Consider the following 25,218-nt stretch of genomic DNA (forward strand, 5'->3'; position numbering starts at 1 on the left):
TAATGTATACATATGTATTGCTATGATAAGTAATAATTGGATATGAATATTGAATTGTACCTATGAAAGGAAGATTAGAATTTTTTTGGGGTCATATATAAAGGTTAATAAAAAGAACTGTTAAATTTAGTTAAGTTTTGTTTATTAGGGGGGAAATGATATAGGACACAGTCAAATAAAGGAGGGATAATGATAACAACATATATATGTATATGCATGGGTACAATATAAGGAAAGTGGATGTAAACTGTAAACAGATTTGGAAAGGAGGATTAGATATTTTTGTTACTAAATATTATGGATGTTTAGCCAGAATAGGCCATAAGGATTCAGTGTTATTGGAGGATATTAGAAATAGCAAATGAAATGCCAGTATGTGGTTATGTTTAAATCTTGATATATTTTATGATGAAGAATGTTTAAACAATTATAGTCAAATGAAAATGGAGGTATGATGATGGTAATATGTATAAATATATCTGAGTTAAAATACTTGAGTTAATATGAATTATGGTTGATGACTGTGGAAGAGATGCACGAAAGTCTTTTGTAACCAACTGATACACTTTCTACAGTATGTAAAGAAGGAGGATTCTTTGTGTTGTGTAATTTTATGTATGTATGTATGTATGTATGTATGTATGTATGTATGTATGTATGTATGTATTGTGTCACAACCCCTGGTATGCCCAAATATGGGAGGGAGCATACTGCTTTCCTTTTCTGTCTATCGGCTTACTCTGGGAACCATCCAGGCAGAAAGCCATTTTTTATGTTGCCTTGTTACATTTGTGTTGCATTTGTGCTGATAAATAAATAAAGGGAGACTAGTATAGATCTATTTCAAGCTATTTAGCTGTCATCCAGCTAGCCATAGTTCGATTCCCAGTAAGGGTATGGCTAGCTGATGACAGCTAAATAGCTTGAAATAGATCTATACTAGTCTCCCTTTATTTATTTATCAGCACAAATGCAACACACACACACACACACACACATGATATAAAACCCCAAGGGAGGTGTATGGGAGATGTGCCAAGAAGTCAATAAGAGATGAGATATGAAAATAGACAAGAGATGAGGGATAGATGTAGAATACAGTCTAATATAGAAGTTGTTCTATTAAAAATTAGTATAGAGGTAAAAACTAGAAATGGGGAAAATGTCAGGGTTCCAAATAGCATCCAAAAGTAAATCTAAGGCAAAGTATTGCTCAAAGTTCCAATTTATTAAGAGAGCATGTTGGCACATCTGGGAAAACTTGAACCTGAAAGCTTCCAGGTTTTCCCCACCTAGTTGAAAGTTCAAGATCTTGCCCCACCCTCCCAATCCATCACATGGTCCAATCTCCCACTGCCATGCCGGCAATTCCACCCACCCAGTTCCGGTCAGGTGCAGAGGTGTAGAGACAAAGGATGACCTTGGTTTTCTAGAAGGAATTTTGTTTTGGCTACATAGCACAACCCCCCCACCCATTTTCCTACAATAGAAAAAGGCATAGTAGAATAACAGAAAGGCCAAAGATCCAAGAGAAATATGGCTATAGGTCTGACAGGTGGCCTCTCCTCAGAAGAAAAGCATATCCTGAAAAAAGAATGTGGGGGTTAACATAAGGATAACTAACCACCTGTCCCCACCCCCAGGGGGCCCCTTTGGCTTATCTAGAAATTTATCATTAATTGTGACAATGGGTCAACGGTCTTAGGTTGGACCTAATCACAGGTTTCAGCAAGCTACAATGAAAGATTGGGTGAATTTTCCCTAGAATTTTGGACAGACTGAGCTGAACCGCAACTGAATTAATTATTTTCACTATTGGGAAGGGAACTAGAAATTTCAGCCTTAATTTCTTGTTAGACAGTCTTAACTTTATGTATTTGGTAGACAAAAAAACTTTATCCCCCACACAGAAGGGGGGTTGGAGCGAACAGTGCTTATCAGCTTGTTTCTTGTACTCTTCTGCTGCTTTCGCCAGAGCTTTTTTCATATTTTCCCACCCCTTTTTAAGAGAGTCCATCCATTCAGTTAGAGACATGGAGAAGGATGGCTTTCTGGGTAGTTCAGGCATGGGAACAAATTCCATGCCGCTGGTAACTTGAAAAGGAGTTAATACAGTGCTGCTGTGGACAGCTTTGTTATATGCAACTTTGGCGAATGGTAGCAAATCCAATCAGTTGTCCTGTTGGTAATCCACATAACAATGGATGTATTGCTCCACCATTGTCTTTCCTGCTACTCCATTCGTGCTCGGATGAAAAGCCAAGCTAAGTCCTTGCATGGACCCAATGGACCTCAGGAACTCCCTCCAGAACTTGGTGGTGAATGGAACTCTGCGGTCCCAGATGATTCTGTTGGGTACTCCATAAAGGCACTAAATGTATTTAACAAACATCTTTGTTTGCTTCTTTGCAGACAGTAATCCTGAGCAAGCGATGAAATGAGCTTGCTTGGAAAATAAGTCAATGTCAAATTACTTTATTCCCGCCACTGTCTGGGAGCTCTATGATGAAATCCATTGCAATCTCTTCCCATGGTCAGCTAGGGATGGCCACCTGTTGAAGTAAGCCAGAGGGCTTGCCTGGCTGTATTTTCATGGTTGTGCAAGTGGCACAGTTTTCACATAGTCTTCCACTTCCACTTCCATTTTTGGCCACCAAAATTGACATCTGGCGAGATGGAGCGTTTTTCGGAATCCAAAGTGGCCTCCCAATTTAGCATGGTGGCTTCGCTGTAGTACTTCCAGCCTCAAATTCGCAGGAATATACAATTTGGATCCTTTCCAGGCTAAGCCATCTCTCATAGTCAGGATTTCTTTGTTGTCATTGAGCCAGGGGTCATTTGGCAGCACCAATTTCATTGCTGTGGTCAGCTTGCCATGGCTGAGGGTAGGCTGTTGGTTGGTCTGGCCTCTGGTGGTGACTTGAGCCACCTTTTGGTGGGGCGGGGAGATGATGGGGTGAATCACTTCTTCCCTCTTACTGTCATATTGCAGTTTTCTCAATAAAGCATCTGCCAGCAAGTTCTTTCCTGCAGGGATGTACTTCATTTCGAATTTAAACCTTATGAAGTATTGTGCCCAATGGACTTGCTTTGGAGACAGTCTCTGGGGGCTTTTGAGGGCTTTGAGGTTTTTATGGGTCAATCCAGCCTTCTAATGGCACATCCCCCCCTCTAGAAAACTCACCTCTCCAGGTGAGTAGGGCCCACCAGACTGCATAGGCTTCTTTCTCCCAAATGGACCATCTTCTTTCCGTGGTGGTGAGTTTTTGGGAGACATAAGTGCATGGCAAGAGTTGTCCCTCTTTGTTGTTTTGCAACAGCACTGCTGCTACAGTCACATCACCGGCATCTGCCTGGATTATGAATTGCTGTTCTGGGTCAGGGAATTGCAAAATGGGCTCTTTGGCAAAGAGCCGTTTTAATTTTTGCAACACTTTTTGACAGTCTGTTGTCCACCCAATAGGTTGATTTGGCTTTGTCTTTGTCTGGGATGGCCCTGTTTTTAGCAGTTTGGTCAAGGGCAGGGCGACTTCTGCAACAGCCTGGATGAATTTCCTATAAAAGTTAGCAAATCCCAAGAAGCTTTGTAGCTGTATGTGGGTGCGTAAGGGTTGCCAGTCTAACACTGCTTTCACTTTTTCTGGGTCCATCTCTATCCCCTCACTGGATATATGATAGCTGAGGTAATCCAATGAGGTTTTGTGGAATTTCTACTTTGATAGTTTATTGTAGAGCTTGGCAGCTAGAAGTTTTTGCAGGACCTGCCACATTAGCTTTACATGCTCTTCTAGGGTGTCAGAAAAGACAAAGATGTCATCAAGGTAAATGAGCATCTTTTTATACAGGTGCTCATGCAAACACTTCATTAATGAACTTCAGGAAGACTGCAGGGGCCTCTTGTAAGCCAAATGGCATGACTTTGAATTGGAAACTACCAAGGGGGCAGTTAAAGACAGTCTTCCATTCATCTCCCTGTCTAATACATATGCAGTAATATGCCTATCTCAAGTCCAGCTGGGTGAACACTGCCTTTAGCCAAGTGATTCAACATGTCTTTGATCAGGGGGAAAAGGGTAGGTTTTTTTTTTGTGTGTGTGTGTGTGCATACGGCATTGATCCCACAGAAGTCGACACAGAGCCTTACCCCCTGTATTTCCTCTCTTTAAAAAGCATGGGGACTGCTACTTCTGACTTAGCTGGTTGGATAAAACCCCGCTTCAAATTGGTATCAATATATTTCCTTAATTCTGCCATCTGTTTAGGAGCCATGAAGTACATTTTTGGTTTTGGTAGGGTTGCCCCAGGCATGAATTCTATTGCGCAATTGGTGGGTTGGTGAAGGGGAAGATAATTGCAGTCTTCCTCACTGAAAACTCCTGCCAAATCCCAGTATTCTTTTGGTATTTGCTGGATGCCTGGGAGTTTAGTGTATGCTGCAGGGTCTGCAGGCTCTGGACAATCTGCTTTAAGGGGTTCAATGGTCCCTGGCCTTCTGGCTTTGCAGGGGATAGTGGCCCAATTCCTAGAGTCAATTTTCAAATGCCATCCTCCCATTTTATAGTAAGTGCCCATTTGTCCAACCATGCAAGCCCCAAGATAATTGATTCATTCACTTTTGGAGCTATGAGAAGTTCATAGTGATGCCCTATCTGCAACTTCACCGTCAGTAATTAGCTTGGCAGGGAACCCTCCAATTAGCTTCCCATCCACTTGCTCAAACCGAATGGGATTGGCTAGGGGGCTTGTGTGTTTGTCCAGTTGCTCCACGATGGACATGCTGTTTAAGTACTGGGTGCAGCCTGTGTTCACAATCATCATCTACTAGCCAGGCACTTAGAGATCTGGACATTACCATGTCAACCCTGAGGGCCCATGGTTTTTTAATCAATCTGGCCAAGAGCCATCTGCAACCTACCACAAGGTTAATTCACCTAGGTGCCTTGATGTGTCAGGTACAGTTTTTCTGTCACCTGAGAGACAGCAAACCCTCAGGGAGTTGGCCTCCCAAGTCACCAGGGAGAGACAGGTGTTCCTAGCTATGTTATCCAAACTGCTAGGTACTATGGTGTCCACATAGGCATTGTCCCTTGGGCACACCTGCATACCAGAGACCTTCAATGGTTTCTTTTACCATTTCAGTGAAGGCTCATGAGCTGCTCCCTGTCCAGGATCATCTTACTGGTGGAGGTATCCCGTTCACTAATATGGTATGCCTCAACTTCCCCTTCTACCCCCATCTCAGGCAACTATGAGTTTGGCTTTGATGGCAAAGGGGCGAATGGGTGCACTTGCCATTGGGTCATCTTCACTGCTTTTTTCCTCCTGTGAACTGGGAGGTGTTTCCCCATTTGGCTGAGTCTCTGTCTCCTCAGGCTGGGGATCAGATCCTTCCATTTGTTGGGCAAGATGATTTCTTTTGGGTGGTTTTCAGGGGGCATTTTTTATCCCACTAGTGGCTTGGGTGTGCAATTGTGGGATTGGGACTGGGGCCAACCATTCTGATGATCTGTGCCCATGTTGACTGCACCAGTAACATTTTATTGCTCCTGCAGACTTGTGGGGAGGCATTTCGGCTTGCTTCATTTGTGTTTGGTGGCCCAAAGGTCTTCTAGCCAGCTTTTCGGCAGTAGGCTTTCAATGGGGGTGAAGTTCATGATCCAGAATGACTGCGGTATTGTACCAATTCTGGATCCGTTCTGGATCCCTTTATGCTGCATGCCTTTCTCAGTTTGGGATCTAGGACATCTTTGAATGTGTGCACCAGGAGTTTTTCTGGCCAGTCCCTTAATTTCTGGCCACCCTTCTAAACTCCCAAACTAATTCCTTCACAGAATGGCCAGCCTGTCACAATCCTTGGATCTGCTCTTCTGCTTCCACTTGTTGGGCCCTATTGCTAAATTAGATTCGCATCAGCTGAACGAACTAATCTGCATCTTCTAATTCAGGAGCCACCTCGTCGTGGAGCTCTGCTACCTAGTCAGCTGCTTCCCCTTCATTCATCCCATCAATTATTGCTGAAATCAGCTCTCAATCAGAAGGGTATTGATCCCCAAATTGATCAATATAAGCCCAGATTTGATTTAGGAAGTAAACTAGCTTACCAGTGGTCCCATCAAACATTGCCCGAAATTGAGGGTGTGTGGAGCTGGCAGGGCTGGTGCCTAGATTTGAGTGGGTGCTTGGGTGGACACTTGGGGCTGAAGCCCCCCTTGCGGGGCTTCCCCATGTGGCTGAGGTTGGGTAGGAGCCTATTGGGGCATTGCGGCTGGGGGCTGCCCCTGCAGTGGCAGTTGGGCTGGAGCTGGTTGAGGGTCAGTCCCTGGGTTTGTCCTGGGCCAATTATCTGAAATGGTGCCATCTGCTGAGGAGGGGCAGGCATCCATTGGTATTGCACACATCTGTGGCCCGGGAAGAAAGCCCACCCTACTGGGACTTGGTTTGCAGGGTGCAACCCAAACATTGGTGGCTGGCTGGGGGCAAAATCCTCCTGTCAGGCCTGCATTTATATTCCTTTTAGAATTTTGGCCTGCCACACTTTCTCCTATTTCATTATGCTGTATTCTTTAAGTATAGTCAATGGGAGGGGGGATTAGAAGGAGTAGGATTTTGGAATGTATTGTTTTTCATTCTTTGCTAGAAGTCAAGGTCATCCTTTGTCTCTGCACTTTCACACCTGACCGGAAGAAGCTGGGCATGGACGCCAGCATGGAAGGAGAAGATTGGACCATGTGATGAACTGTGGGTGTGGGGACAAGATCATGAACTTTTAACTGGGTGGCATTCTGATGTAACTTCCAGAGTTGGGATCCCCACAGGTACGTGCCAACATGCCTGCTTTATTAAATTGGAACTTTAAGCATAGTTTTGCCTTCGATTCTGATTTGATTCTACATGGTATTTGGAACGCTGACATCATCCCAACTCTCCCTTCAAAATAAATCACCAGCACCCCTCCCTTGCAGGGGGGCGCTGGTGAGGTTTGCTGTTTCTCCAATGCTGAACCACATCGGTCAGCATAAAACATCAGCGAACAATTAGGAGAAAGCCTTTTGAGATAAGAAGCTGAAAAGAGACGTTCCTCTGCAAATCTGCAAAGGTAAAAGCAGTTTTGCTTTTAAAAATTTATTGCCATTGGCAAAAAGCCCAGCCTGTGCGGGATGCAAAGAAGTGGAATGGAGGACCTTATTCTCAACGCAGATATGATGAATGGAGATTCCAGCCACCCTCATGCAGTCAACTCCGATGGAGATCCCGGACCATTCCGGGCAACTAAATATGAGTCCATTCTACCCCTCCTTCCCCCCAGCCAAGGCTTGGGAAAAACCCTGGAGTGGAGATTTTGACTCCTTCCAAATGGGGATATTTGAAATGAGCCAATGCCCTGTAACTGAGTTGAAGACAGAATCCCTAGCAAGATGGGATTTTCAACCCAGTCAGCAAGAAGAGATTTGGCAAGCATCTTCCACTTACCAGCCACCACTAAATTGAGCTTTCTTCCCAGAGTATGGATGGTTAAGATTCCAGTGGGTAACTCCTGGACCATCAACATGGGAAAGTCTCCCAAGCCAATAGAGGAGGCCTTGGCACATAAACCCCACTAACCAGCCATCAATGGGTGAACTGCAACCTGTGAATCAAGCACCCTGGGGATGGGTCTTAATCCCAGGTCATGGATTGAAGGGTTTCCAATTGGTAGCTGCCCTTCCTCAGCAGATGGCACCATGGCAGTGGCCAACCGAGGGATTGACCTCCCCACCGGTTCCAGTCTCCCCTGCAATGCCCCAAAAGGTTCTTGTCCAACCTTCCTACAGAGAAAGGTTCTCAACAATGGAAGAAGGGATTACCAAGGGGCTAGCTACAGAATGGATGGTGGAAAAATGTGATGAGGAGGTTCCTAAGTTTAAAGATGCAACTATGTCCCTTTTCTCGTGGGGCCCAACAAAATGCCACCTTTGCTGTCAACTTGGCCACAAAGCGTCAGAGTGCTTGGTTCCAGCCCCATTGCCACAAATGTGCGCAACAACTGCCACGGCGCAAAAGAGAAGGCCTCAGATGCCACCACAAAAAAGTCATCAACAACCTCTAGAAGAGGATCCCCAACTTAAGGTGATGAAGAGTCCTACCAAGGGGGAGGCCTCGGAGGAGGAAAAGGGTCAACAACCTCTGGAAGAGGATCCCCAACTTAAGGTGACAAAGAGTCCTACCAAGGGGGAAGCCTTGGAGGAGGAAATTGCTGAAGATGATCCAATGCACCCATCTGCCTTTTCGCCTTCCAAGTCAACCTCCAAGTGCCTAAGATGGGGTTGGAGGGGGAAGTTGAAGCAGTTGTGAGCACCAGTTGCACTCGATGTTAGTCAGCACGTCAATTGTCAAGCAACTAGGCATAAGCACAAGACCTTTAACCTGTCCCATTTAAGGTGAACAGTAGATGGAATGCTAATTGGAGGGGCCCAACCCACGCTAGTAACTGAACTGGTGAAGTTACAAGTGGCCCGCTACTGCAAGCTTCTCAGATTCATTGTTGCTCCAGAGATGCCAGAGAAAATAATCTTGGGGCTTGCATGGCTTGACAAGTGGAAACCTACGATAAAATGGGAAGATGGTGGTAGGAAATTGATGATTGTGGATGAGCCAATACCACCAATGGAGGAAAAGGGCCAGCCAGGGATGATTGAATCCAAGAGCCCAGAACCTGCAGCAGAGACAAAAAACCCAGTTGTGCAACAAGAACCCCAAAACTTGTTGGGGGATGTTTTGTCGAGAAAACCACAGCATGATAGTAATGGAAGCCAGGATAAGCTGATGACAGCTATGAGATTGGCGCTCCCAACAGACCAGTCTGGACTGCTACAGCAAGTGGCCAGCCCTAACAGACCATGGGAAGAGGTTGCAATGGACTTCATCGTGCAACTCCCAGACAGCAGTGGGAACAGAGTAATCTGGACAGTTATGGACTTGTTTTCTAAGCAAGCACACTTCATCGCTTGCTCAGAGTTGCCGTCTGCAAAGAAATTAGCGAAAATGTTTGTGAAACACATTTATTGCCTGCATGGATTGCCCAAGAGGATCATTTCAGACCACGGAGTCCAGTTCACAGCCAAGTTCTGGAGTCAGGTCCTGAGATCCATTGATTCCACACAAGAACTGAGCTCAGAGGTTCTTCCCAGCATGAACTTCGCAACAGAGAGAGCCAATGCGGTAGTGGAACAATACATCCGGTGTTTTGTGGACTATCAGCAAGACAACTGGTCAGACTTGCTACCCTTCGCCGAAGTGGCGTACAATAATGCGGTTCACAACAGCACTGGATTTACTCCTTTCCAGATTACCAGTGGCATGGAATTTGTTCCCATGCCTGAGCTGCCTAGAGAACTTCCCTCCTCCATGTCTTTGAATGAATGAATGGACATGCTAAAGAAAGGATGGGAGAATACGAAGAAGGCTATAGCAGTTGCAGCAGAAGCCTACCAGAAGCAAGCTGAGAAACACTGCTCGCTCCAAAACCCCTTCCTTGTGGGAGACAAAGTTTTTGTGTCTACCAAATACTTAAGATTAGGAATGCCTAGCAAGGAATTTGGTCCAAAATTTCTAGGTCCATTCCCTATAGTGATGATAGTTAACCCATTTACAGTTCAGCTCAGTCTACCCAGAAGTCTAGGGAAATTTGGCCCGGAATTTCATTGTAGCTTGTTGAAACCAGTAAATGGGTCTAGCATAAGAGCATCCACCCAAACTTTCTCTCCTCCTTTAGCGATAGAAGGGGAAACACCATCTATAGTGATAGGACAGGAACCACAATCTGAGGTGGAAAAGATTGTAGACTCTAGGTTGAATAGAGGTCGCTTGCAGTATTTAGTGCAATGGAAGGGTTATCCTTTGTCTGAAGCCACTTGGGTAAAAAGTTGGAACTTAAAAGTGGAAAAGTTAGTAGAACAATTCCACGAGAAGTTTCCCGATAAGTCAAAGGGTCCCCTAGGGGTGGAACTAGGTGGTTAATTTTTTATATGTTAACTTTTATGTTGTTCTCTTTTCAGGAAACGTTTTTCTTCTGAGGAGAGGCCGCCCGTCAGGCCTGCATTTATATTCCTTTTATTGTCAGAAGGAATTCTTTAAAAAGATGAAGTTAGAGATTTATACATACAATTAGGAGTTCACAAGTATCAGTTCTGCCCGTTTGAAATCAATAATAAATCAGTCTTTGTACTGAGGGTGGGCGAAAGCCTTCATTCTGCAGCAAGAAGCAGAAGAAATTCTTGACGCGGAGAAATGCTGTGCAACTGGGCGCCTCCCACTCCCTTCCCAGATTTATGCTCTGGGGAGGGGGGTTAGTTGGAGCACTGCCAAAACATAGCTTGCTCGCTTCTTCTTCTAAGCCCGAAGAAGAGGTAATCAAACTGCTAAACAGTTGATGGATGCTGTTTAGACAGTTTAACGCAGCCAAGATTCCGGAGCTGTTAAAGATAACAACCCCTGTCAGGCCCCCGCCCACCGGAAGTCCGGGGTGTTTCTCTATTTCGATGGCTTCCATAATTATTCTCTTCTTGAAGTTTTCAGTTTTGGAGATTAATTTGGTTCGTTCAAAATCAATTTCATGTCCTGTTGCTTTAAGGTGCTGGAAAAGGGGCATTTTTTCTTCTTTTCTGACTGCGTTCTTGTGTTCTACGATAAATTCTCCTATTAGTTTGTCCAGTGTCTGTGGCTGGGCAGATTTTGTACGGCATTTCATAGACTCCTTGGTTTTCTAGCTGGATTTTATCTTTGGGGTTTCTTAAGATGTTGGCTATTTTTTGGTCAGTGCTGAAGGCTGTCTTGATATTGTGTTTGTGGAGAATTTTGCTAATTTTATCTGTGGTGCCTTTGATGTAAAGGAGGAGGGTGATGCTGTTGTCCTGTTCTGTATCTCGGTTGTTGGGGGGGGGGTCCTTTTGGATTAGTTTGGTAATTGTGTTTCTTTGGAATCCGTTGGAAATTAATATGTTTATGAAAGTGTGTAATTCAGTTTTCAGGTGATCTTTGTCGGCTAGGCGTTTGGTTCTGGAGATGAGGGTCTTGGCTACCGAGTTGATTTGTGCAGGGTAGTGATGGGATTGTGCGTTTAAGTAGCGGTTGGTGTGTGTGTTTTTTCCAGTAGATGGTGGGTCCTTGGGAGCCATTGGGTTTTTTTGTAGATTAGGACGTCCAGAAAGGGAAGTTGGTTGTTAGCTTCTATTTGCTTAGTAAATTGTATTTTAGGGTGTAGGCTGTTGAGATCTGTGAAGAAGTTGTCGAGTTTTTCTTCCAATGTGGCCAAATTACGAAAGTGTCATCTACATATCTAAGCCAGAGTTTGGGTTTGTGTTCAAATTTATCTAAGGCATTGGTTTCAAAATGTTCCATGTATAGGTTTGTGATGACGGGTGAGAGGGGTGATCCCATAGGTGCTCCTTCTAACTGTTTGTATCTTTGTCCATTGTGGATGAAGTATGTGTTGGTTAGGCAGTGGTTGGTCAGATCTAGGATGTGTTTAGGGGGATTGTATTTGTTTTGGATAGCTGTCAAGGCTTCTTTAATAGACACTTGTGTAAGAGGGATATGACATCGAAGCTCACGAGTAGGTCATTGGGTTGTAGGTTTTGTTTCTTTATTGTTTCTATGAAGTGGAGTGAGTTTTGTACATGTGATATGATGGATTCTGTGTAGGGCTGAAGTTGTTTGGCCAGAAATTTGGCAAGATTCAGCTAGAAAACCAAGGAGTGTATGAAATATCATGCAAAATCTGCCCTGCAACATACATAGGACAAACGAACAGGAGAATAAATGCCCGCATCGCAGAACACAAGGACGGAGTAAGAAAAAAAGAAAAAACTTCGTCCCTTTTCCAGCACCTTAAAGCTTAGCCTCCTCAATGGCTAAGGCATGCTGCCGGCTTGGCGGGAGAATCTGAGGCACGTTATTGGTTAATAGGCTGACAGCTTGAGGTATAAAAGAGCTGTCAGCCAACAGTTTGTGTTCTTATCGTTACTTGTTCTAGTTATAATAAACAGTTGATTAGCAGCTCTGGCTGGTCCCAGTAGTGCAGCATCTGTTGCACTCCTTGGGCTGGGGTCGAGGTGCAAGCTTTTTTAGGCCTCCTGAACTTTTATGCCATGTTTTTACCCCATAAGGCCTCCGTTGCGGAGCCCTTGCACCGCTTGTTGGACAGCTCGGCGTCATGGAGATGGAGCAGCCATGAAGTGCATGCATTCACGGCTGTCAAATCTCTGCTGACATCATCAGCTGTACTCATGCAATACTGTGAATCTCTTCCATTGGTTTTGGCATGCGATGCTTCGCCATTCGGCCTGAGGGCTGTTTTAAGCCACATTTGCCCAAATGGCCTTGAAGTTCATATCGCATATTACTTGTGCTCCTTGTCCAAGGCTGAACAAAATTACAGCCACTTGGACAAGGAGGCGTTAGCTGCTGTGGCAGGAATCAAGCGATTCCACCACTATCTCTATGACCGTCAATTCTGCCTAGTGACCGACCATAAGCCCCTATTGGGGCACTTGGTGGGGGATCGCCCCACCCCAGCTATAGTATCTCCTAGAATGTCCTGCTGGACAGGTTTCCTGGCAGTATATTCTTACTGCTTGGAATACCACCCAGGGAAACACATCTTCCCGCAGCGGCAGCAGGTTGCAGACTTGAACTTGCAGCTGGAGTGCAGGTGATTGCTGCCACAGCTGAGGCATTTATCTGAGGCGATTTGGCAGACATTCGAGACCTAGAGGCAGTTGACACTCTCAAGTGGTCAATGTCATCAGTCAGCTCCGCCAGTTCATCTAGGTCAAAAGCTTGCTGGTTGACCATAGTAGCCACAAGCAGGTACTCTTAGCAGTGTGGTACCTTTGGATTTCAGCAGCAGAACTAGCTGCCTGTTCTGCCGCCCTCTCCTCATCTACAGCTATCTGAAATGTCAATTCGGAGCAGGCTAGCAGCCTGCATTGTAATCTGGAATCATTGATCCCCCAAATCAATTGTTCTAGGAGAGCCTCATCCAGGTTCTAGAACTCACAATGAATGGCTGCATTCCTGAGGCAAGCCTAGTACTGACTGAGCATTTCTCTGTCTTTTTGAGCGCATTGGCGAAAAGCGTAATGCTTTGCAAAATGAGATGGAGCAGGGGCATAATGCCCCTTTAGCTTGGCAACTAATATCTCCCATGGCAAGGAATGGACAGCTGTGGGGGCTGCCAGGGCACAAGCAGTGCAAAACATATCCGGCTCGCAGGAACTTAAAAAATAGCCCAATTTGCGGTCATTAGAAAGCTCTGCAAAATCGTGAGTTAACATAAAGCAGTCAAAACGCTCCATAAATGTGTCCCAGGACTCCCTCTCAGGGGAGAATGGGGAGAATGCAGGCATTGTTGTCATAATGATTATCTGCCTCTGTCAGAAAGGGTTCTTACTATTAAAAAAAATGTCCTCTACCTCATCGCCAGTGCTCAAGCCTGAGCCCTGAGGAAAAACGCAGAGGCAGAGCTGCTAATCAACTGTTTATTATAATTAGAACAAGTAATGATAAGAACACAAACTGTTGGCTGACAGCTCTTTTATACCTCGAGCTGTCAGCCTATTAACCAATGACGTGCCTCAGATTCTCCCGCCAAGCCGGCAGCGCGCCTTAGCCATTGAGGAGGCTTCCTGTTGACAAGCATCGGAAGGTCATAGGCACGAGGACTTAGCATTTAATGTATGTTTAATCAGTTCCATTTGATTTCTTAAGTCTATCTTGTGTGATTCCCTTTGTAACTCTAATTCAAGTCCCTTATATTTTTCTTCCAATCCTTTTGATCCTGTTTCTTTTTCTTATTTTTCTTTACTATATAAGTTGTGGCTAGTCCTCTGATCACTGCTTTTGCAGTATCCCACATGTTCCGTAGTGAGGTCTCTTCTTTTCTATTCTTTTTGAAAAAGAACCCATTTCTCTTTCCATCATCTATATGAATTATTTGTCTTTTGTTATAGATTGGTTTAAAGTCCAGCTTACTTTCCTCTTTTGTCCCTTCCAACTGATTTTAATTGGACTGTGGTCAGCCCATACATTTGTTTCTATTTTAATCTCTTGGACATTTCCAATCAATTCCGAGGTCATCCAAACCATGTCTCTTCTAGACCAAGATTGGTTCACATTAGAATAAAATGTACACTGTTTCTTCTCTTGGTTCATTTATCTCCAAGTATCTTGTATCGACAGTTCTTCTATCATTTTAGTAAGATTTTAGGTAGAGTCCTTCTTGTATTCTTATCTGTTTTACTACTTTTATAATCCAGATTTGTGTTGACTATTGTATTAAAATCTCCCATAATACAAATGCTTTCATATTCTGCTTGTAATATCTTTTTATGATTTTTTTTTTGTAGAATTCCTCTTCTCCTGAGTTTGGTGCATAGATAGCAACTAGGAGAATCCGTTTTTGATTTAAGGTCACCTCCAACATCAGAATTCTCCCTTCTTCATCTTGAAAAACCTGTTTGTTATTTATTGTCTCTTTAACAGAAAATACCACCCCTCTTCTTTCTGTTGTGCTAATGAATAAAATAGATTTCTCAATTTAGAATATTCCAACAGTTTATAGGTCTTTTTCGTAATATGTACTTCTTAAAGTGCTATTATGTCCAATTTTAATTTTTGTAGTTTTGAAAATATTTTCTTTATTTTCTTTTTGTGAGGGAGTTCAGACCATTAATATTAACTGATAGCATCTTTACTTTTTCTTGCATTGTTTTACTTATATCTAGGTCTTATAGTCCTGGTTGCTCTTACTTCTCTGGGTTCTTTTACTATTGCCCCTTCTTGTTCTGAAGGTTCTTTTTTCTCCTTTTCAATCTGATCTTGCTGTGGATATTTTTCTTCTGCCATTAATAGTTCTTTTTTTTAAATAATTTTTTTAATTAATTTTATTACAGGAAAAAACACAAAAAGAAAAGCATCATCTTTCATTACATCTTGTAGAAAGCGTATCCATTGGTCACAAGTACATTTTGTGTATTCTGTCCACAATCACATATATTCCATTCAGTTTAAATTGTATATGTTAAAAATTTATATATTTTACTATCACCATAGTAAATCACCAGTCAATCTGCCATATCTTTATATCTTTATAACATATTCTAAGAAAAAAAAGTCAATTAGTAGGACATCTAACTTTTCCTCTCTCTAACATATCTTTATTAATATTATAGTTAACTAGGGGTTATTTACATTTTTCTGTCCTCTTCTCTCCACAAACGCAAAAAGCAACAATCTCTAAATAACAATCAATTAATATGTGTTAACAAAATGACCATGTAAAGTCTAAGACAATCTAAAGGGAATGTTGACATTTCTAGTTAATAATCACCAAAGTATATGTTAACCTTCCCTTTCGTTTTTATAGTTGAAAGACAGAAAAAAAGGAACAATTGTTTGCCATTTCTAATCCAAATTAAAGTGTCTAGTTGATAATCTCCAAGATATGCATTAACATTCCCTTTTATTATTGTAATTAGAGAAAGGCAGAGAAGAAAAGAAAACAATTGTTTCCTATTTACGTCACATCACCTCTTATTCTAATCCAAATTATTTATAGCTTCATAACAAGGTCTGAAACACAAATTAATAGGCTTTATCATACCACCAAAACTCAGTTGCAATTTGTGGCCTGGTTATTTATCCTAATTAAGGTTACCCTTTCATTGTTAATATCATGATATATTATATGTTAGCAACTAAACATTCAATGATAATCTATAAGAGTCTACAAAATACTAAAATCCCTACTTATTAATCATAAAAAATTAGCTAATTTTTATCATCAATTGGCATTATCAGCCAGTGTCTTTCCAGTAGCAAAATAATCCTTTCTCTCTCACCAGCAGTTGTGTCATTTCAGTTATTAGAATCTTTTCAGAGTTTAACATTTTTCGCCGCACTCTGTAGCTTAAAGGATCTCTCATGTAGTTTCATTACTCTGTAATTGTTATTAACGTAGACTTAGCTTTGATTATCGAACTTGTTTCTGGATATATTTGTCTTCTTAATTCCATCTTTTTCACTCTTTTTTGCCCTCCTGCATCTTGAAGTTGAAGGAAAGGCTCCAAGTTGTCAAAAACACTTTTCCAGCTTCCCTTCTTTTCACTTTTGCTTGTATTCAATCCAAATGATATATTCATCTGACATCTTATCTTTATTTTTTATGTTTCCATTCTCTTCTTTGATCTCTGGGGCTCCAACCCCTTCCTCTTTAACTGTAGCACCCCATAAACTGTCCCATTTCTTGTCAAATCTCTCAAGCCTTCTGCAATATTTTGAAGTCCAGCCAGAATGTTTTGGATTATTAGATTTTCTTCCTCTGAATATTGATCCATTTTTCAAAATGCAAAGAAATATAAAGGAAAAAAAATAGGAAAAAGAATCTGCCACTCTAGCCTGTCAAAATTTTAGGAAATGTGTCTGTATTTATTTTGAATCTTAAACACCAGTTCTTTCAAAGTTTTTAAAATAGGAGGGTTTTTATTCTTGCTGTCTTTTCCTTCTCTTGCCAAAATATTTACCAGAAGCACTAACAAAAAACAGGTTTCGTGCTTTGAGTCTTATCAAGTATTATAAGCAAATTCCAAACCCTTCCATTGCAAGGTCAGTGAAACCAAGTGAAGCAGAACAAAGGATACATTGTATCCAAAACAGAAACAAAGTTCACGCTTTGGCTTCCAGGTGGCAGATTCAGTAATTAGTCAATTGTTATTTTTTTTGCTTTCCCTTAAATATCTTTCATATAGTTTTAACCAATAGAAAGAAAAAATTGTTGAAGTAGGAGAAGAAATTTAATTTAGCCAGCAAAAAAAAAATTAGGGTAGTAAAAAGGAAAAAATAGAAAAAAAAGATCAGTCCATAGACTACAAGCAGGGAGACAGGAAATGTTGCAATTACTTCAATCCACAAAACATCGTTACTAACTAGAGCAGGAAATCTTCTAGTAGCAGTCCAATAAGTGTCAAAATTGCCGCTTTATTCTTACTTTGGGGACTAGTTGTTATTATTATTTTTAAGAAAAAAAGTTTCTTAACACGGATCTTCTAAAAGTAAAAAAAGAAAAAAAAACCTCACCAGATGGAATGTTTTCGCTTCATCTCTTCCTTCAGGCGCCGTCTCCGACTATGCCAGCCTGGGGGCTGCTCTTTGTCCTCAGTTGGAAGCGCTACCCTTGGGTCAAACAGGAACTTTGTGATGTCCCTGTGACCAGCAAGGCTTTGGCTTCCCTGTCACTGTCTCTTCGGGACGGTTTAGGTCCTACCGGACCGTCCAAAGACAAAAGTTTCATCGACGGACCCGGACTGTCGGGTTCGTGCGATGTGTCGTCGCGACGTTGGCTCCTTCCTCCACCTGCCATTAATAGTTCTTGTCCCTTATGTATTATTTCACCTTTCCTGCTCTTTTTCTGTGTTGAAAAAATTATCATAAAAGCTTGTTGCTTTATCAAGTGAGTCCAATCGGTATCTTTTTTTCCTGCAAGGTAACTAAAATCCCTTCAGGTATCAGCCACCTGAAATTAACATTATGTCTAGTCAGCACTATAGTCAGAAAGTGATATTGTTTTCTAAGTTCCCCTACTCTCAAAAAATATGTAACGCTTCATGAATTTGCATGCCATTCTTAAGCAGGGGCCATGCTAATCTTCTCTGTATCATTCCAATTTTAGTATATGTGCTGCTGCTTGCATTCCGAGGTTGGGTTACGCATCCATCCCCATGAAGGGAGACATGCTCTTCAGAGCTGGGCTGGCCAGCAGATAGGTGGGCGGACATGGGAGGAGATACAGCCACTGGGCTGGGGCCTAGAGTGGTGGCAGCAGTGCTCCTGGAGGGTGGGAGGATGTTCCAGGGCTGCACATGCAGTGTGCATGTGCAGCAGCCCCGAAATATCCACCGACCTTCCTGGAGCACCGCCGCCACTCGCTTTCTTCCTTCTGCCACTGCCGCTGGGGCCAAGACTGCTGCTCCACTGCCATGTGCATGGGCAGCCCTGGGACATCTGCCCACCCACTTGGAGCACCGCTGTCGCTCACTTTCTTCCTTCTGCCACTGCTGGGGTAGAGACTGCTGCTCTGCTGCAGTGCACATGGGCAGCTCTGGGACATCCCGCTCATCCTCCCAGAGCACCACTGCTTACTTTCTTTCTTCTGCTGGTGCTGTTGTTCTGCAGCTCACTGGATCAGTTCATCCAAGCCATGCTTTGCTCCCTGGGGAAGGGCTCCATCATGAAGAGCTATGAGCCATAACAGGTGTGTGTGTATGTTTGTATGAGAGAGATAAGGGAAGGAGAGAGAGTGAGATATGGAGTTGTGGCTTATTTGGAGTGCATCTTGGAGAAGTATCAAGAGAAATGTTAAAAGAGCAATCAGTTTGGGATTAAATTCCCAATGAAATTGGGTCTTCAGGGTGACATGAAGAACGTTCAACTGCAGGTTTCTAAAAATCTTATTAAAATGAATGTCTTGAGGCAGCTCTTTAACTCGTAGCTATTTAGCTCAGGAATAACAGAGTTGAAAGGGACTTTAGAGGTCTTCTAGTCCCCTGTTCAGGCAGAAAAACTGAGGATGCCAAAATCTGAGTAAAGATTCTGAGAAAGGTGTCAGAATAACAGAATAACACTTAGAAGGGACCTTGGGGAGGAGAGGGGAACTATACCATTTCAGAGAAATGACTGTCCAGTCTTTTCTTAAAAATTTCCAGTGATTGAGCACTCAGAAATTCATGGAAACAAGCAGTTCCACTGGTTAATTGTTTTCACTGTCAGGAAGTTTCTCTTTAGTTTTAGGTTGCTTCTCTCTTTGTTCAGTTTCCATTCATTGCTTCTTGTTTTGCCTTCTGGTGCTTTGGAAAATACTTTGCCTCCCCGCCTTCTTTCTGGCAGCCCCTTAAAAGCCTGTTGCCTATCACACTCTTGGGCAAAGTATATGAGCCATTTCCTCCTTTCAGTGGTCCATGAAAGTACATCTATAGTATGTAGATAATAAAGTTAAAAAAAAGATGAACAACATTTTACGTTGAGGCTAGGTGTGACAAGGAAGGGCTGGGACCAGCAAGGCACCCCTTGGCGTGAGTGATATTGAATTAGCCATGCCCAACCAATCACATGACCACCAAGCCACGCCCTCACAGTCACATGACCACAAGGCCACACCCTCCCAGTCACATGACCATCAAGCCATGCCCAAAGAACCAGTAGTAAAAAATTTGAATCCTACCACAGAATAGAATAGAATAGAATAGAATAGAATAGAATAGAGCTGGAAGGGACCTTGGAGGTCTTCTAGTCCAGCCTCCTGCTCAAGCAGGAGAACCTATACAATCTCAGACAAGTAAAAACCTCCATTGATGGAGCGACCATGATTTCTTTTTTTTTTTATTATCAAATATTTATTTTATTTCTTTAAAAAACAAAAACAAATATTTCATCATTTGTCAATCATTAAGACATTGAAGTACAATTTTTGTGTGTGTGTGTGTGCCCCTCCCTCCCTCCACCCCCCAACCCCCCTCCTCCTTCCCCCCCCCCGACTTCCCAGAACCCGTACACGGTATGGATTTTTAACTAACACAGTCTAAAATCTATTGAGAAAAAAGAAATAAAGAAATTAATGACATTCTACATTGACCTTAGCTTCTTCTTACTGAACTAACTTTTAACAGTTTAAATCATTTCTGATCTTAAGCATAGGCTAACTGGAATTTCTTGGTCCCGTATTTATTTTGTATATAGTCAATCCATTTTTTCCAGTCTCGTTTATATCTCTCATTTGAATGATCTTTAAGATATGCCGATATTTTAGCCATCTCGGCTAAGTTTGTCACTTTCAATGTCCATTCTTGGATTGTAGGCAAGTCTTCCTTCTTCCAATATTGCGCCACCAACAGTCTTGCTGCAGTTATTAGGTGCAGAATCAAATTAGTCTCTACCACTGTAAAGTCAGTACATATACCTAGTAAAAATAACTGAGGAATAAACTTTATCCTTCTTTTAAAAATATTTTGCATGACCCACCATATTTTTATCCAGAATGCCTTAACCTTTTGGCAGGTCCACCATATATGATAATATGTAGCATCGAGAGAACCACACCTCCAACATTTAGGCTGTACATTCGGATACATAGAAGCCAACTTTTTAGGATCTAAATGCCATCTATAGAACATCTTGTAAAAATTTTCTCTCAGATTTTGAGCGTGTGTAAATTTCACATTTCTTACCCAGATTCTTTCCCATGTATCCAACATTATTGGTTCCTCAATATTTTGAGCCCATTTTATCATACAATCTTTAACTAATTCTGTTTCCGAATCCATTTGTATTAATACATTATATATCCTCTTTATATGCATTAAGCTTTGATCTCTTATTTGTTTAAACAGATTATCCTCAACTTGGATAAAACCAATTTTTTGATCTATTTTCCACCTAGCCTGTAATTGCCCATACTGGAACCATGTTTGAACTACCTTCTCCTCTTTTAATACCTCTAAAGATTTTAATTGTAATACCCCCCTTTTCGAGGTAAGAAGCTGTCTGTAAGTAATTCTGTCCTGTTTTTGTGCTGTATTCATATTTTCAATTGCGTGTCTAGGAATTGCCCACATGGGTATCTTGTCATTTAATTTATATTTGTATTTCTTCCAAACCCGCAGTAAAGCATTTCTTAAAATATGACTTTTAAAATTCTTATCCAATTTTTTGTTCAATAACAGGTAAGCATGCCAGCCAAATACCAGATCGTGTCCCTCAATATTCAATATTCTATCATTGGTTAAATGAGTCCAATCACTAATTACAGATAATGCCACTGCATCATAATATAGTTTTAAATTAGGTAGTTTCAATCCTCCTCTCTCACATACATCTTGCATTATTTTCATCTTTACCCTCGGCTTCTTTCCTGCCCACACAAATTTGTTGATACCCTTCTGCCATTCTAAAAGGTTCGCATCTTTTTAAAGTATAGGTAACATTTGGAAAAGAAATAAAAATTTTGGTAAAATGTTCATTTTCACTGCCGCTATCCTACCCAGCAAAGATAAGTGCAATTTCTCCCATTTTTTCATCTCTGTCTGTATGCTATGCCAAAGTGGTTCATAATTATGCTTATATAATTTCCCATTTGAAGTTAAAATGTTAACTCCAAGATATTTGACTTTTTTAACTACCTCACATCCTAGCATCACTCCCAATTCTTCCTTTTGTTTAATATTCATATTTATAGCTAATATTTTGGTTTTTCCTAAATTTATTTTAAAGCCAGACACTTGACCATATTGATTAATCGTATTCATTAAAACCATACTGGATTCCTGCGGTTGTTCCAATATTATGACCAAATCATCCGCAAAAGCGCAGACTCTATATTCTTGCTGCCTAATCTTGATCCCTTTTAAACCATCCAATCCCCGTATTTTATTCAACAATACTTCCAAAGTTATAATAAACAATAATGGGGACAAAGGACAGCCCTGTCTTGTACCTTTTCCAATTTGAAAAGAGTCTGTTAAACTTCCATTGACTATGATTTGTGCTGTTTGCTGTTGGTATATTGCTTTAATTGACTGTAAAAAATTATCTCCTATCTGCATTTTTTGCAATATCTTCAGCAGAAATTGCCAGTTAACTCGATCAAAGGCCTTCTCAGCATCCAAAAATATAAACGCAGCAGGGATCTGGTTGTTCTTTCCCAAATATTCTAATGCATTAATAATTAATCTGACATTACTTTTCATCTGTCTCCCTTGTATAAAATCTGTTTGGTCCGTATGTATCAATTGTTGAATAACCAACATTAACCTATTTGCTAATATTTTAGTAAAAATTTTATAATCTACATTCAGTAATGAAATAGGTCTATAATTTTTGGGTTGAGTAGTATCTTGATGTTCTTTGGGTATCAAAGATATAAACGCTGTCTTCCAAGATGGAGGGCCTTTACCTTCCGTTTGAATCATATTAAATAATTCTCTAAGAAGTTCTACCATTTCTAACTGTAAGTTTTTATAGTAAACCGCTGTCAAGCCATCTGTACCTGGTGCTTTTCCTGACTTTAATTGCTTAATTACCTGCAAGATTTCCCCCGAGGTTATTGGTTGATTCAATTTTTGCCTGTGCTCTTCTCTAACTGAAGGTATTTTCTCTTTATCTAAATATTTGTCTATGTCTAAACCATTAATTTTATCCCCTTTATACAGTTCTGTAAAAAATTCCCGAAAAGCCTTTTGAATCTCTTCCTGTTGAAACACCTCCTTCCCTCTGTAAATCAGTTTAGATATATTTCGAGTTTTCCTTTTTTTCCTAATCTGATAAGCTAACCATCTGCCAGGTTTGTTTGCATTACAAAAAGTATTGTGTTTTGCATATAATAAATTAGTGGCTACCTGGTCAGAGATCAACATGTCAAATTGAGATTTTAATATGTTAATAGCTTCCTTAACCTTTGTATCGTCTGGGTTCATTGTTAACTCCAACTCTTTTCTCTTAATTTCCTCTTCCAGTTCTGTTCGTTTTAACCCTTGTTTATTTCTATGTGTTTTATTTATATTCATCAGCACTCCTCTCATATACGCTTTGCTTGCATCCCATACAAATTCCATAGATGTACCCTTATTCATATTCAAAACAAAATATTCAGATAGTAATTTTTTACAATCATTAATATACTTTTCATATCTAAATAAGTTTTCATTCAATCTCCAAGACCTTCTTGCCTGCACTACCCTTCCCAACTCCATCCAAACTGGGTTATGGTCCGAAAGGACCCTAGCCGCAATCTTTGTCTTCTTGACCCTAGAAAGCAAATCATTAGTGGTTAGTATAAAATCAATCCTTGAAAGGGATTAATGCCTGTCCGAGAAGAAAGTGAAGTCATATTCCTCTGCATTTCTTTCTTGCCAAATATCTCTCAATTCAAAGTCATCCATAATGTCAAAGAAAGGTTTGGGTAACTTTGCTCGCATCTTAGTATTTAGGCGGGAAGTCTTCTTATCTCTCTTAGTGTCTATCACTCCATTCCAGTCACCCAATAGTATACAGGAACTATAGTTCCACTGTACTAATTTAGCATGAAGATTTCTATAGAATCTATCTTGCTGTTGATTGGGAGCATAAATTCCCAAACGTAATGTCTTTTTCCCTTCTAGGATTAAGTCTAAAGCAATATATCTTCCGAAGGGATCTGCTTCTATTAATTCAGCTTTCATATCTTTTCTTAAGTATACAACTATACCATTCTTCTTTTCCATAGCGGAAGCTGCAAAATGTTGACCAAGTTTTGAGTTGATCAAATATTTTTGATCAGTTGACTTGATATGAGTTTCTTGCAAACAAATTACATCGTTCTTAAACTGTTTGCGATAATGAAATATTTTCTTCCTCTTCTGTGGAGAATTCAGTCCGTTGACATTCCATGTTAAAATCTTAGTTGTCATCTTTGGATGGTTGAAGCATTTTTAGAGCTTCCTGCATGGCCTGTTTAACCTTAGGTCTAGCTCCTCCCACTGCTTCCAGATTCGTTATTGTAGTTCCTTGATCGATGGCCGATGATTGTTGATGCTGTTGCTTTTTAGCTTGTTTCTCCATACGTCTAGTAGTCATGCGGCTAGGTCTTGGTTCCATAGCATCTTGCACTTCTAGAGAAGAGAGATGCTCCATCTTGTCTGGTGGTTGTGTAGTTTGCTGTCTATCCTGTCCTTCTTGTGGTCTTTCTCTAGGTCCAGATGGTGCAGGGTATCCGGCCTTCAATATATTATAATAAAAATCTAGGGCTTTCCATACAGAGTTGAGGCGGTACCTTTGCTTATCAAATGTAAATATGATGCCAAATGGTGCATCCCATCTATACTGTATCTGACGATTTCTGAGTTCTTCGACCAAAAAAGCGTAGTCTCTCCTGGCTCTTAACATTTGAGGTGGTATCTCTTTCAAAACAGCCAGGTACCGCCAATTTGAAGCTTAGTGTTATAAGACGCTTGCAGTACCATATTTCTAAGCTCTCTTGTAGTAAAATATATAACGATGTCTCGAGGAAGCTGCTTCTGCTTTGCCAGCCAGGAGTTAATGCGGTAAGCTTTGTCAATTTGCCAGTCTAGGTTGGTCCCTGGTCTTCCCATCAGGCGGTCAAAAGCTTCCGATAGGATCTGTTTCAGGTTCTCCTGTTTCTCCTCACGCAGCCCCCTTACTCTTAATGCGAACTCCATTTGTCGGTACTGTATCATAATAATTTCTTTTTCAGCATTTTCCACTTTTTGTTCCACCACCTCTGTTTTCAATGTCAAGTTTGCATTGGCATCATTAAGAACCTCTAGAGTATCTTCCATTCCAGAAATATGTTCTGTTAATACAGTTACAAGTCTCAGCATTTCGTCTCTAATTTTACCAACCTTAGCGTCAAATTTCTCATACAGCTCCTGTTTAAGTCCTTTTATTTCACTTTTAATTTCTTCTTTCATTTCTTTTATTTCCTCTTTTCTCTCCTGCTTTACCACCTCTCTATTATCTCTAAACTTATCTTCCATTTTAATTGTCTGCACATTAAGAGCCTTGCTTAGATTACTCAGGAAAAATTCTTTCGTTAACACATCCCCAGCAGGGGGCGTAGGAAGCGGAGGCTGCAGCTTTGTACCAGGCACTGAGGATGTGCCCCTGGAAGTAGAGGGTGATGACTTCAAGTTAATATTTGGTTTTGAAGCCATTTCAAAATTTATCTGCCTGCAGTTAATAAAACTCTATTGCCTGAATATGCAGCTTTAAGTAAAGAGGCTGAGTTCCCCTTTTATTTTGAAGTTTAAGGCTTGGCTAAACTTTCAGTGAGTAAACATTGTAACCAGACCGTTCAGCAGATTCATCACCATTTAACTTCCAGATAAGCAAGATTAATGAAGGAGTAAAATTCTTGTAGAAATGAAACTAATTAAAAAGCTTCTGTTGGCCGATTGTGAAACCAAAACAAATGATAAGCAATCTCTTTTGTTTTGAATTCTTGTGAGAATTAACAAAAAGTGTTCGTTATTACTGGAGAAACCAGCCTGCTCGGCGCCATTTTAAAAGCCTCTAAGTAAATAATTTTTCGGAGGAGAAAAAGAAAAGAAGCTAAAATGTTGATAAACAATTATTGTCCACGCAAATGGATTCAGCTCGTGATAAGATTAAATCAAACAAAACTTTGAACTGAGTGGG

The 25,218-nt window shown here is 41.2% G+C and overlaps 1 protein-coding gene and 1 non-coding gene across 2 annotated transcripts in view; one reads left to right on the forward strand and one right to left on the reverse strand.

Annotated features, from left to right (window-relative positions):
- BMPER (BMP binding endothelial regulator) overlaps nt 1-25,218 on the forward strand; it is a 461,522-nt gene that overhangs the window by 381,745 nt on the left and 54,559 nt on the right. The window lies entirely within an intron of this gene.
- LOC148045894 (U6 spliceosomal RNA) lies at nt 17,622-17,725 on the reverse strand. The gene has a single exon (XR_015696531.1). It is a non-coding gene; the product is annotated as a U6 spliceosomal RNA (small nuclear RNA).

Source organism: Thamnophis sirtalis, unplaced genomic scaffold, assembly GCF_051295495.1.
Source record: "Thamnophis sirtalis isolate CommonGarterSnake01/CBP01778 unplaced genomic scaffold, rThaSir2_p1.2 scaffold_4, whole genome shotgun sequence".
NCBI classification, from domain to species: domain Eukaryota; kingdom Metazoa; phylum Chordata; class Lepidosauria; order Squamata; family Natricidae; genus Thamnophis; species Thamnophis sirtalis.